Source organism: Anopheles funestus, unplaced genomic scaffold (assembly GCF_943734845.2).
Source record: "Anopheles funestus unplaced genomic scaffold, idAnoFuneDA-416_04 scaffold_26_ctg1, whole genome shotgun sequence".
NCBI lineage: Eukaryota > Metazoa > Arthropoda > Insecta > Diptera > Culicidae > Anopheles > Anopheles funestus.
The window spans coordinates 235,424-249,523 of NW_026045357.1; the positions used below are offsets into that span (position 1 = coordinate 235,424).

Below are 14,100 nucleotides of genomic sequence, written 5' to 3' on the forward strand. Positions count from 1 at the left end.
CCAAGACACCTTAGCCGAGACACATTAGCCACGACACCTTAGCCGAGACACCTTAGCCAAGACACCTTAGCCAAGACACCTTAGCCAAGACACTTTAGCCAAGACACATTAGCCAAGACACATTAGCCGAGACACATTAGCCAAGACACATTAGCCGAGACTCATTAGCCAAGACACATTAGCCAAGACACATTAGCCAAGACACCTTAGCCAAGACACATTAGCCAAGACACCTTAGCCAAAACACATTAGCCAAGACACCTTAGCTTAGACACCTTAGCCAAGACACATTAGCCAAGACACCTTAGCCAAAACACATTAGCCGAGACACATTAGCCAAGACACATTAGCCGAGACACATTAGCCAAGACACATTAGCCAAGACACATTAGCCAAGACACCTTAGCCAAGACACATTAGCCAAGACACCTTAGCCAAAACACATTAGCCAAGACACCTTAGCTTAGACACCTTAGCCAAGACACATTAGCCAAGACACCTTAGCCAAAACACATTAGCCAAGACACCTTAGCCAAGACACCTTCGCCAAGACACCTTAGCCGAGACACATAAGCCAAGACACCTTAGCCAAGACACTTTAGCCAAGACACATTAGCCAAGACACCTTAGCCGAGACACATTAGCCAAGACACCTTAGCCAAGACACTTTAGCCAAGACACATTAGCCAAGACACCTTAGCCAAGACACCTTAGCCAAGACACCTTAGCCAAGACACCTTATCCAAGACACATTAGCCAAGACACCTTAGCCAAAACACATTAGCCAAGACACCTTAGCTTAGACACCTTAGCCAAGACACATTAGCCAAGACACCTTAGCCAAAACGCATTAGCCAAGACACCTTAGCCAAGACACCTTAGCCAAGACACCTTAGCCAAGACACATTAGCCAAGACACCTTAGCCAAGACACTTTAGCCAAGACACATTAGCCAAGACACCTTAGCCAAGACACCTTAGCCGAGACACATTAGCCAAGACACCTTAGCCAAGACACATTAGCCAAGACACCTTAGCCGAGACACATTAGCCAAGACACATTAGCCAAGACACATTAGCCAAGACACCTTAGCCAAGACACATTAGCCGAGACACATTAGCCAAGACACCTTAGCCAAGACACATTAGCCAAGACACCTTAGCCGAGACACATTAGCCAAGATACCTTAGCCGAGACACATTAGCCAAGACACCTTAGCCAAGACACCTTAGCCAAGACACCTTAGCCGAGACACATTAGCCAAGACACCTTAGCCAAGACACATTAGCCAAGACACCTTAGCCAAGACACTTTAGCCAAGACACATTAGCCAAGACACCTTAGCCAAGACACCTTAGCCGAGACACATTAGCCAAGACACCTTAGCCAAGACACATTAGCCAAGACACCTTAGCCGAGACACATTAGCCAAGACACATTAGCCAAGACACATTAGCCAAGACACCTTAGCCAAGACACATTAGCCGAGACACATTAGCCAAGACACCTTAGCCAAGACACATTAGCCAAGACACCTTAGCCGAGACACATTAGCCAAGATACCTTAGCCGAGACACATTAGCCAAGACACCTTAGCCAAGACACCTTAGCCAAGACACCTTAGCCGAGACACATTAGCCAAGACACCTTAGCCAAGACACTTTAGCCAAGACGCATTAGCCAAGACACCTTAGCCAAGACATCTTAGCCGAGACACATTAGCCAAGACACCTTAGCCAAGACACATTAGCCAAGACACCTTAGCCGAGACACATTAGCCAAGACACATTAGCCAAGACACCTTAGCCAAGACACATTAGCCGAGACACATTAGCCAAGACACCTTAGCCAAGACACATAAGCCAAGACACCTTAGCCGAGACACATTAGCCAAGACACCTTAGCCGAGACACATTAGCCAAGACACCTTAGCCAAGACACCTTAGCCAAGACACCTTAGCCGAGACACATTAGCCAAGACACCTTAGCCGAGACACATTAGCCAAGACACATTAGCCAAGACACCTTAGCCAAGACACCTTAGCCAAGACACTTTAGCCAAGACACATTAGCCAAGACACCTTAGCCAAGACACTTTAGCCAAGACACCTTAGCCAAGACACCTTAGCCGAGACACATTAGCCAAGACACATTAGCCGAGACACATTAGCCAAGACACCTTAGCCAAGACACATTAGCCAAGACACATTAGCCAAGACACCTTAGCCAAAACACATTAGCCAAGACACCTTAGCTTAGACACCTTAGCCAAGACACATTAGCCAAGACACCTTAGCCAAAACACATTAGCCAAGACACCTTAGCCAAGACACCTTAGCCAAGACACCTTAGCCGAGACACATTAGCCAAGACACCTTAGCCAAGACACTTTAGCCAAGACACATTAGCCAAGACACCTTAGCCGAGACACATTAGCCAAGACACCTTAGCCAAGACACTTTAGCCAAGACACATTAGTCAAGACACCTTAGCCAAGACACCTTAGCCAAGACACCTTAGCCAAGACACCTTAGCCAAGACACATTAGCCAAGACACCTTAGCCAAAACACATTAGCCAAGACACCTTAGCTTAGACACCTTAGCCAAGACACATTAGCCAAGACACCTTAGCCAAAACACATTAGCCAAGACACCTTAGCCAAGACACCTTAGCCGAGACACATTAGCCAAGACACCTTAGCCAAGACACTTTAGCCAAGACACATTAGCCAAGACACCTTAGCCAAGACACCTTAGCCGAGACACATTAGCCAATACACCTTAGCCAAGACACATTAGCCAAGACACCTTAGCCAAGACACATTAGCCAAGACACCTTAGCCGAGACACATTAGCCAAGACACTTTAGCCAAGACACCTTAGCCAAGACACCTTAGCCAAGACACCTTAGCCAAGACACATTAGCCGAGATACATTAGCCAAGACACATTAGCCAAGACACCTTAGCCAAGACACCTTAGCCGATACACATTAGCCAAGACACCTTAGCCAAGACACTTTAGCCAAGACACCTTAGCCAAGACACCTTAGCCAAGACACCTTAGCCAAGACACCTTAGCCAAAACACATAAGCCAAGACACCTTAGCCAAGACACCTTAGCCAAGACACATTAGCCAAGACACCTTAGCCAAGACACCTTAGCCAAGACACCTTAGCCAAGACACCTTAGCCAAGACACATTAGCCAAGACACCTTAGCCGAGACACATTAGCCAAGACACTTTAGCCAAGACACCTTAGCCAAGACACCTAAGCCAAGACACCTTAGCCAAGACACATTAGCCGAGACACATTAGCCAAGACACATTAGCCAAGACACCTTAGCCAAGACACCTTAGCCGAGACACATTAGCCAAGACACCTTAGCCAAGACACTTTAGCCAAGACACCTTAGCCAAGACACCTTAGCCAAGACACCTTAGCCAAGACACCTTAGCCAAAACACATTAGCCAAGACACCTAAGCAAAGACACCTAAGCAAAGACACCTTAGCCGAGACACATTAGCCAAGACACCTTAGCCAAGACACTTTAGCCAAGACACCTAAGCCAAGACACCTAAGCCAAGACACCTTAGCCAAGACACCTTAGCCAAGACACATTAGCCAAGACACCTAAGCAAAGACACCTTAGCCAAGACACCTTAGCCAAGACACCTTAGCCAAGACACCTCAGCCAAGACACATTAGCCAAGACACCTTAGCCGAGACACATTAGCCAAGACACCTTAGCCAAGACACCTTAGCCAAGACACCTAAGCCAAGACACCTTAGCCAAGACACATTAGCCGAGACACATTAGCCAAGACACATTAGCCAAGACACCTTAGCCAAGACACCTTAGCCGAGACACATTAGCCAAGACACCTTAGCCAAGACACTTTAGCCAAGACACCTTAGCCAAGACACCTTAGCCAAGACACCTTAGCCAAGACACCTTAGCCAAAACACATTAGCCAAGACACCTTAGCCAAGACACCTTAGCCAAGACACATTAGCCAAGACACCTTAGCCAAGACACTTTAGCCGAGACACATTAGCCAAGACACATTAGCCAAGACACCTAAGCCAAGACACCTTAGCCAAGACACATTAGCCGAGACACATTAGCCAAGACACATTAGCCAAGACACCTTAGCCAAGACACCTTAGCCGAGACACATTAGCCAAGACACCTTAGCCAAGACACTTTAGCCAAGACACATTAGCCAAGACACCTTAGCCAAGACACCTTAGCCAAGACACCTTAGCCAAAACACATTAGCCAAGACACCTTAGCCAAGACACCTTAGCCAAGACACCTTAGCCGAGACACATTAGCCAAGACACCTTAGCCAAGACACTTTAGCCAAGACACATTAGCCAAGACACCTTAGCCGAGACACATTAGCCAAGACACCTTAGCCAAGACACTTTAGCCAAGACACATTAGCCAAGACACCTTAGCCGAGACACATTAGCCAAGACACATTAGCCGAGACACATTAGCCAAGACACATTAGCCAAGACACATTAGCCAAGACACCTTAGCCAAGACACATTAGCCAAGACACCTTAGCCAAAACACATTAGCCAAGACACCTTAGCTTAGACACCTTAGCCAAGACACATTAGCCAAGACACCTTAGCCAAGACACTTTAGCCGAGACACATTAGCCAAGACACTTTAGCCAAGACACATTAGCCAAGACACCTTAGCCAAGACACCTTAGCCAAGACACATTAGCCAAGACACATTAGCCAAGACACCTTAGCCAAGACACCTTAGCCAAGACACTTTAGCCAAGACACCTTAGCCAAAACACTTTAGCCGAGACACATTAGCCAAGACACCTTAGTCAAGACACCTTAGCCAAGACACATTAGTCGAGACACATTAGCCAAAACACTTTAGCCGAGACACATTAGCCAAGACACCTTAGTCAAGACACCTTAGCCAAGACACCTTAGCCGAGACACCTTAGCCAAGACACCTAAGCCAAGACACCTTAGCCAAGACACATTAGCCGAGACACATTAGCCAAGACACATTAGCCAAGACACCTTAGCCAAGACACCTTAGCCGAGACACATTAGCCAAGACACCTTAGCCAAAACACTTTAGCCGAGACACTTTAGCCAAGACACCTTAGCCAAGACACCTTAGCCAAGACACATTAGCCAAGACACATTAGCCAAGACACCTTAGCCAAGACACCTTAGCCAAGACACATTAGCCAAGACACATAAGCCAAGACACCTTAGCCAAGACACCTTAGCCAAGACACATTAGCCAAGACACCTTAGCCAAGTCACCTTAGCCAAGACACTTTAGCCGAGACACATTAGCCAAGACACTTTAGCCAAGACACATTAGCCAAGACACCTTAGCCAAGACACCTTAGCCAAGACACATTAGCCAAGACACTTTAGCCAAGACACATTAGCCAAGACACCTTAGCCAAGACACCTTAGCCGAGACACATTAGCCAAGACACCTTAGCCAAAACACTTTAGCCGAGACACATTAGCCAAGACACCTTAGCCAAGACACCTTAGCCGAGACACATTAGCCAAGACACCTTAGCCAAAACACTTTAGCCGAGACACATTAGCCAAGACACCTTAGTCAAGACACCTTAGCCAAGACACATTAGTCGAGACACATTAGCCAAGACACCTTAGCCGAGACACCTTAGCCAAGACACATTAGCCAAGACACTTTAGCCAAGACACTTTAGCCAAGACACCTTAGCCAAGACACCTTAGCCGAGACACATTAGGCAAGACACCTTAGCCAAAACACTTTAGCCGAGACACATTAGCCAAGACACCTTAGCCAAGTCACCTTAGCCAAGACACTTTAGCCGAGACACATTAGCCAAGACACTTTAGCCAAGACACATTAGCCAAGACACCTTAGCCAAGACACATTAGCCAAGACACATAAGCCAAGACACCTTAGCCAAGACACCTTAGCCAAGACACCTTAGCCAAGACACCTTAGCCAAGACACATTAGCCAAGACACCTTAGCCAAGACACCTTAGCCGAGCCACATTAGCCAAGACACCTTAGCCAAGACACTTTAGCCAAGACACATTAGCCAAGACACCTTAGCCAAGACACCTTAGCCGAGACACATTAGCCAAGACACCTTAGCCAAGACACTTTAGCCGAGACACATTAGCCAAGACACCTTAGTCAAGACACCTTAGCCAAGACACATTAGCCGAGACACATTAGCCAAGACACCTTAGCCAAGACACCTTAGCCAAGACACATTAGCCAAGACACCAAGACACCTTAGCCAAGACACCTTAGCCAAGACACATTAGCCAAGACACCTTAGCCAAGACACCTTAGCCAAGACACTTTAGCCGAGACACATTAGCCAAGACACTTTAGCCAAGACACATTAGCCAAGACACCTTAGCCAAGACACCTTAGCCAAGACACATTAGCCAAGACACCTTAGTCAAGACACCTTAGCCAAGACACCTTAGCCAAGACACTTTAGCCAAGACACATTAGCCAAGACACCTTAGCCAAGACACCTTAGCCAAGACACCTTAGCCAAGACACATTAGCCAAGACACCTTAGCCAAGACACATTAGCCAAGACACCTTAGACAAGACACATGAGCCGAGACACCTTAGCCAAGACACATTAGCCGAGACACATTAGCCAAGACACATTAGCCAAGACACCTTAGGCAAGACACCTTAGCCAAGACACCTTAGCCAAGACACCTTAGCCAAGACACCTTAGCCAAGACACATAAGCCAAGACACCTTAGCCAAGACACATTAGCCAAGACACCTTAGCCAAGACACATTAGCCGAGATACATTAGCCAAGACACCTTAGCCAAGACACATTAGCCGAGACACATTAGCCAAGACACCTTAGCCAAGACACCTTAGCCAAGACACCTTAGCCAAGACACCTTAGCCAAGACACTTTAGCCGAGACACATTAGCCAAGACACTTTAGCCAAGACACATTAGCCAAGACACCTTAGCCAAGACACCTTAGCCAAGACACATTAGCCAAGACACATTAGCCAAGACACCTTAGCCAAGACACCTTAGCCAAGACACTTTAGCCGAGACACCTTAGCCAAGACACATTAGCCGAGACACCTTAGCCAAGACACCTTAGCCAAGACACCTTAGCCAAGACACCTTAGCCAAGACACCTTAGCCAAGACACCTTAGCCAAGACAAATAAGCCAAGACACCTTAGCCAAGACACATTAGCCAAGACACCTTAGCCAAGACACATTAGCCGAGACACATTAGCCAAGACACCTTAGCCAAGACACATTAGCCGAGACACATTAGCCAAGACACCTTAGCCAAGACACATTAGCCAAGACACCTTAGCCAAGACACCTTAGCCAAGACACATTAGCCGAGACACATTAGCCAAGACACCTTAGCCAAGACACCTTAGCCAAGACACATAAGCCGAGACACATTAGCCAAGACACCTTAGCCAAGACACCTTAGCCAAGACACATTAGCCGAGACACATTAGCCAAGACACCTTAGCCAAGACACCTTAGCCAAGACACCTTAGCCAAGACACCTTAGCCAAGACACTTTAGCCAAGACACCTTAGCCGCAACACATTAGCCAAGACACCTTAGCCAAGACACATTAGCCAAGACACCTTAGCCAAGACACCTTAGCCAAGACACATTAGCCGAGACACATTAGCCAAGACACCTTAGCCAAGACACCTTAGCCAAGACACCTTAGCCAAGACACCTTAGCCAAGACACTCTAGCCAAGACACATTAGCCGAGACACATTAGCCAAGACACCTTAGCCAAGACACATTAGCCAAGACACATTTGCCAAGACACCTCAGCCAAGACACATTAGCCGAGACACATTAGCCAAGACACCTTAGCCAAGCCACCTTAGCCAAGACACATTAGCCGAGACACATTAGCCAAGACACTTTAGCCAAGACACCTCAGCCGAGACACATTAGCCAAGACACCTTAGCCAAGACACCTTAGCCAAGACACATTAGCCAAGACATTTTAGCCAAGACACCTTAGCCAAGACACCTTAGCCAAGACACCTTAGCCAAGACACATTAGCCAAGACACCTTAGCCGAGACACATTAGCCAAGACACATTAGCCAAGACACATTAGCCAAGACACCTTAGCCAAGACACCTTAGCCAAGACACATTAGCCGAGACACATTAGCCAAGACACCTTAGCCAAGACACATTAGCCGAGACACATTAGCCAAGACACCTTAGCCAAGACACATTAGCCAAGACACCTTAGCCAAGACACCTTAGCCAAGACACATTAGCCGAGACACATTAGCCAAGACACATTAGCCAAGCCACCTTAGCCAAGACACATTAGCCAAGACACATTAGCCAAGACACCTTAGCCAAGACACATTAGCCAAGACACCTTAGCAAAGACACCTTAGCCAAGACACTTTAGCCGAGACACATTAGCCAAGACACTTTAGCCAAGACACATTAGCCAAGACACCTTAGCCAAGACACCTTAGCCAAGACACATTAGCCAAGACACATTAGCCAAGACACCTTAGCCAAGACACCTTAGCCAAGACACTTTAGCCGAGACACATTAGCCAAGACACCTTAGCCAAGACACCTTAGCCAAGACACATTAGCCAAGACACCTTAGCCAAGACACATTAGCCAAGACACCTTAGCCGAGACACATTCGCCAAGACACCTAAGCCAAGACACTTTAGGCAAGACACATTAGCCAAGACACATTAGCCAAGACACATTAGCCAAGACACATTAGCCAAGACACCTTAGCCAAGACACCTTAGCCAAGACACATTAGCCAAGACACATTAGCCAAGACACCTTAGCCAAGACACCTTAGTCAAGACATTAGCCGAGACACATTAGCCAAGACACCTTAGCCAAGACACCTTAGCCAAGACACGTTAGCCAAGACACCTTAGCCAAGACACCTTAGCCAAGACACATTAGCCAAGACACCTTAGCCAAGACACCTTAGCCAAGACACCTTAGCCAAGACACCTTAGCCAAGACACCTTAGCCAAGACACCTTAGCCGAGACACATTAGCCAAGACACCTTAGCCAAGACACCTTAGCCAAGACACCTTAGCCAAGACACATTAGCCAAGACACCTTAGCCAAGACACCTTAGCCAAGACACCTTAGCCAGGACACTTTAGCCAAGACACCTTAGCCAAGACACCTTAGCCAAGACACATTAGCCAAGACACCTTAGCCGAGACACATTAGCCAAGACACATTAGCCAAGACACCTTAGCCAAGACACCTTAGCCAAGACACATTAGCCAAGACACATTAGCCAAGACACCTTAGCCAAGACACATTAGCCAAGACACCTTAGCCAAGACACCTTAGCCAAGGTACCTTAGCCAAGACACATTAGCCAAGACACCTTAGCCAAGACACCTTAGCCAAGACACCTTAGCCAAGACACCTTAGCCAAGACACATTAGCCAAGACACTTTAGCCAAGACACCTTAGCCAAGACACCTTAGCCATGACACATTAGCCAAGACACCTTAGCCGAGACACATTAGCCAAGACACCTTAGCCGAGACACATTAGCCAAGACACATTAGCCAAGACACCTTAGCCAAGACACCTTAGCCAAGACACTTTAGCCGAGACACATTAGCCAAGACACCTTAGCCAAGACACCTTAGCCAAGACACATTAGCCAAGACACATTAGCCAAGACACCTTAGCCAAGACACATTAGCCAAGACACATTAGTCAAGACACCTTAGCCAAGACACCTTAGCCAAGACACATTAGCCGAGACACCTTAGCCAAGACACCTTAGCCAAGACACCTTAGCCAAGACACCTTAGCCAAGACACATTAGCCAAGACACCTTAGCCAAGACACCTTAGCCAAGACACCTTAGCCGAGACACATTAGCCAAGACACCTTAGCCAAGACACCTTAGCCAAGACACCTTAGCCAAGACACATTAGCCAAGACACCTTAGCCAAGACACCTTAGCCAAGACACCTTAGCCAAGACGCTTTAGCCAAGACACCTTAGCCAAGACACATTAGCCAAGACACATTAGCCAAGACACCTTAGACGAGACACATTAGCCAAGACACATTAGCCAAGACACCTTAGCCAAGACACCTTAGCCAAGACACATTAGCCGAGACACATTAGCCAAGACACCTTAGCCAAGACACATTAGCCAAGACACCTAAGCCAAGACACCTTAGCCAAGGTACCTTAGCCAAGACACATTAGCCAAGACACCTTAGCCAAGACACCTTAGCCAAGACACATTAGCCAAGACACTTTAGCCAAGACACCTTAGCCAAGACACCTTAGCCAAGACACATTAGCCAAGACACCTTAGCCGAGACACATTAGCCAAGACACCTTAGCCGAGACACATTAGCCAAGACACATTAGCCGAGACACATTAGCCAAGACACCTTAGCCAAGACACCTTAGCCAAGACACTTTAGCCAAGACACATTAGCCAAGACACATTAGCCGAGACACCTTAGCCAAGACACCTTAGCCAAGACACCTTAGCCAAGACACATTAGCCAAGACACCTTAGCCGAGACACATTAGCCAAGAAACCTTAGCCGAGACACCTTAGCCAAGACACATTAGCCGAGACACATTAGCCAAGACACATTAGCCAAGACACCTTAGCCGAGACACATTAGCCAAGACACCTTAGCCGAGACACCTTAGCCAAGACACCTTAGCCAAGACACTTTAGCCAAGACACCTTAGCCAAGACACCTTAGCCAAGACATATTAGCCAAGACACCTTAGCCGAGACACATTAGCCAAGACACCTTAGCCAAGACACATTAGCCAAGACACATTAGCCAAGACACCTTAGCCAAGACACCTTAGCCAAGACACATTAGCCGAGACACATTAGCCAAGACACCTTAGCCAAGACACATTAGCCAAGACACCTTAGCCAAGACACCTTAGCCAAGACACCTTAGCCAAGACACATTAGCCAAGACACCTTAGCCAAGACACATTAGCCAAGACACCTTAGCCGAGACACATTAGCCAAGACACCTTAGCCAAGCCACCTTAGCCAAGACACATTAGCCAAGACACCTTAGCCAAGACACCTTAGCCAAGACACCTTAGCCAAGACACCTTAGCCAAGACACTTTAGCCGAGACACATTAGCCAAGACACTTTAGCCAAGACACCTTAGCCAAGACACCTTAGCCAAGACACCTTAGCCAAGACACATTAGCCAAGACACATTAGCCAAGACACCTTAGCCAAGACACCTTAGCCAAGACACCTTAGCCAAGACACCTTAGCCAAGACACCTTAGCCAAGACACCTTAGCCAAGACACCTTAGCCAAGACACTTTAGCCGAGACACATTAGCCAAGACACCTTAGCCAAGACACCTTAGCCAAGACACCTTAGCCAAGACACTTTAGCCAAGACACATTAGCCAAGACACATTAGCCAAGACACCTTAGCCAAGACACCTTAGCCAAGACACTTTAGCCGAGACACATTAGCCAAGACACCTTAGCCAAGACACCTTAGCCAAGACACCTTAGCCAAGACACCTTAGCCAAGACACCTTAGCCAAGACACCTTAGCCAAGACACCTTAGCCAAGACACATTAGCCGAGACACATTAGCCAAGACACATTAGCCGAGACACTTTAGCCAAGACACCTTAGCCAAGACACATTAGCCAAGACACCTTAGCCGAGACACATTAGCCAAGACACATTAGCCAAGACACCTTAGCCAAGACACATTAGCCAAGACACCTTAGCCAAGACACATAAGCCAAGACACATTAGCCAAGACACATTAGCCAAGACACCTAAGTCGAGACACATTAGCCAAGACACATTAGCCAAGACACCTTAGCCAAGACACATTAGCCGAGACACATTAGCCAAGACACATTAGCCAAGACACCTTAGCCAAGACACCTTAGCCAAGACACCTTATATAAGACACTTTAGTCGAGACACCTAAGCCAAAACACATTAGTCAAGACACCTTAGCCATTACACCTTAGCCAAGACACATTAGCCAAGACACATTAGCCAAGACACCTTAGCCGAGACACATTAGCCAAGACACCTTAGCCAAGACACCTTCGCCAAGACACATTAGCCAAGACACATTAGCCAAGACACATTAGCCAAGACACCTTAGCCAAGACACATTAGCCAAGACACCTTAGCCAAGACACCTTAGCCAAGACAGCTTAGCCAAGACACCTTAGCCAAGACACATTAGCCAAGATACCTTAGCCGAGACACATTAGCCAAGACATCTAAGCCAAGACACTTTAGCCAAGACACATTAGCCAAGACACCTAAGCCAAGACACTTTAGCCAAGACACATTAGCCAAGACACCTTAGCCAAGACACATTAGCCAAGACACCTTAGCCAAGACACATTAGCCAAGACACATTAGCCAAGACACATTTCCCGAGACACCTTAGCCATGACACATTAGCCAAGACACATAAGCCAAGACACATTAGCCAAGACACCTTAGCTAAGACACCTTAGCCAAGACACATTAGCCAAGACACATAAGCCAAGACACATTAGCCAAGACACCTTAGCCAAGACACCTTAGCCAAGACACATTAGCCAAGACACATTAGCCAAGACACCTTAGCCATGACACATAAGCCAAGACACTTTAGCCGAGACACATTAGCCAAGACACATTAGCCAAGACACCTTAGCCAAGACACCTAAGCCAAGACACATAAGGAAAGACACCTTAGCCAAGACACCTTAGCCAAGACACATTAGCCAAGACACCTTATCCAAGACACAATAGCCAAGACACATTCGCCAAGACACCTTAGCCAAGACACATTAGCCGAGACACATTAGCCAAGACACATTAGCCGAGACACTTTAGCCAAGACACCTTAGCCAAGACACATTAGCCAAGACACCTTAGCCGAGACACATTAGCCAAGACACCTAAGCCAAGACACCTTAGCCAAGACACCTTAGCCAAGACACCTTAGCCAAGACACATTAGTCAAGACACCTTAGCCATGACACATTAGAAAAGAAACCTTAGAAAAGACACTTTTGCCAAGACACATTAGCCAAGACACCTTAGCCGAGACACATTAGCCAAGACACCTTAGCCAAGACACATTAGCCAAGACATATTAGCCAAGACACCTTAGCCAAGACACATTAGCCAAGACACATTAGCCAAGACACATTACCCAAGACACATTAGCCAAGACACCTTAGCCAAGACACCTTAGCCAAGACACCTTAGCCATTACACCTTAGCCAAGACACCTTAGTCAAGACACCTTAGCCAAGACACCTTAGCCAAGACACCTTAGCCAAGACACCTTAGCCAAGACACATTAGCCAAGACACCTTAGCCAAGACACCTTACAAAAGACACATTAGCCGAGACACATTAGCCGAGACACATTAGCCAAGACACATTAGCCAAGACACCTTAGCCAAGACACCTTAGCCAAGACACATTAGCCAAGACACATTAGCCGAGACACATTAGCCAAGACACCTTAGCCAAGACACCTTAGTCAAGACACCTTAGCCAAGACACATTAGCCAAGACACCTTAGCCAAGACACATTAGCCAAGACACCTTAGCCAAGACACATTAGCCAAGACACATTAGCCAAGACACCTTAAACAAGACACCTTAGCCAAGACACATTAGCCAAGACACCTTAGCCAAGACACATTAGCCAAGACACCTTAGCCAAGACACATTAGCCAAGACACATTAGCCAAGACACATTAGCCAAGACACATTAGCCAAGACACATTAGCCGAGACACATTAGCCAAGACACATTATCCAAGACACCTTAAACAAGACACCTTAGCCAAGACACATTAGCCGAGACACATTAGCCAAGACACATTAGCCGAGACACCTTAGCCAAGACACATTAGCCAAGACACATTAGCCAAGACACCTTAGCCAAGACACCTTAGCCAAGACATCTTAGCCAAGACACCTTAGCCAAGACACCTTAGCCAAGACATCTTAGCCAAGACACA

At 47.1% G+C, this 14,100-nt stretch overlaps 1 long non-coding RNA gene across 2 annotated transcripts in view; it reads right to left on the minus strand.

The window, feature by feature from the left end:
• LOC125774539 (uncharacterized) overlaps positions 1-13,089 on the minus strand; it is a 44,785-nt gene extending 31,696 nt beyond the window's left edge. The window contains exons 1-2 of one of the 2 annotated variants that reach the window (XR_007421023.1): positions 12,994-13,089; positions 9,788-9,941 (exon numbers count right to left, since the gene is read on the minus strand). This is a non-coding gene — a long non-coding RNA (uncharacterized LOC125774539). Of the gene's footprint in view, positions 1-3,663; positions 3,699-9,787; positions 9,942-12,993 lie in introns of those variants that run through there. The other variant, XR_007421025.1, reaches the window with a different exon arrangement.
• Positions 13,090-14,100: the final 1,011 nt, after the last annotated feature.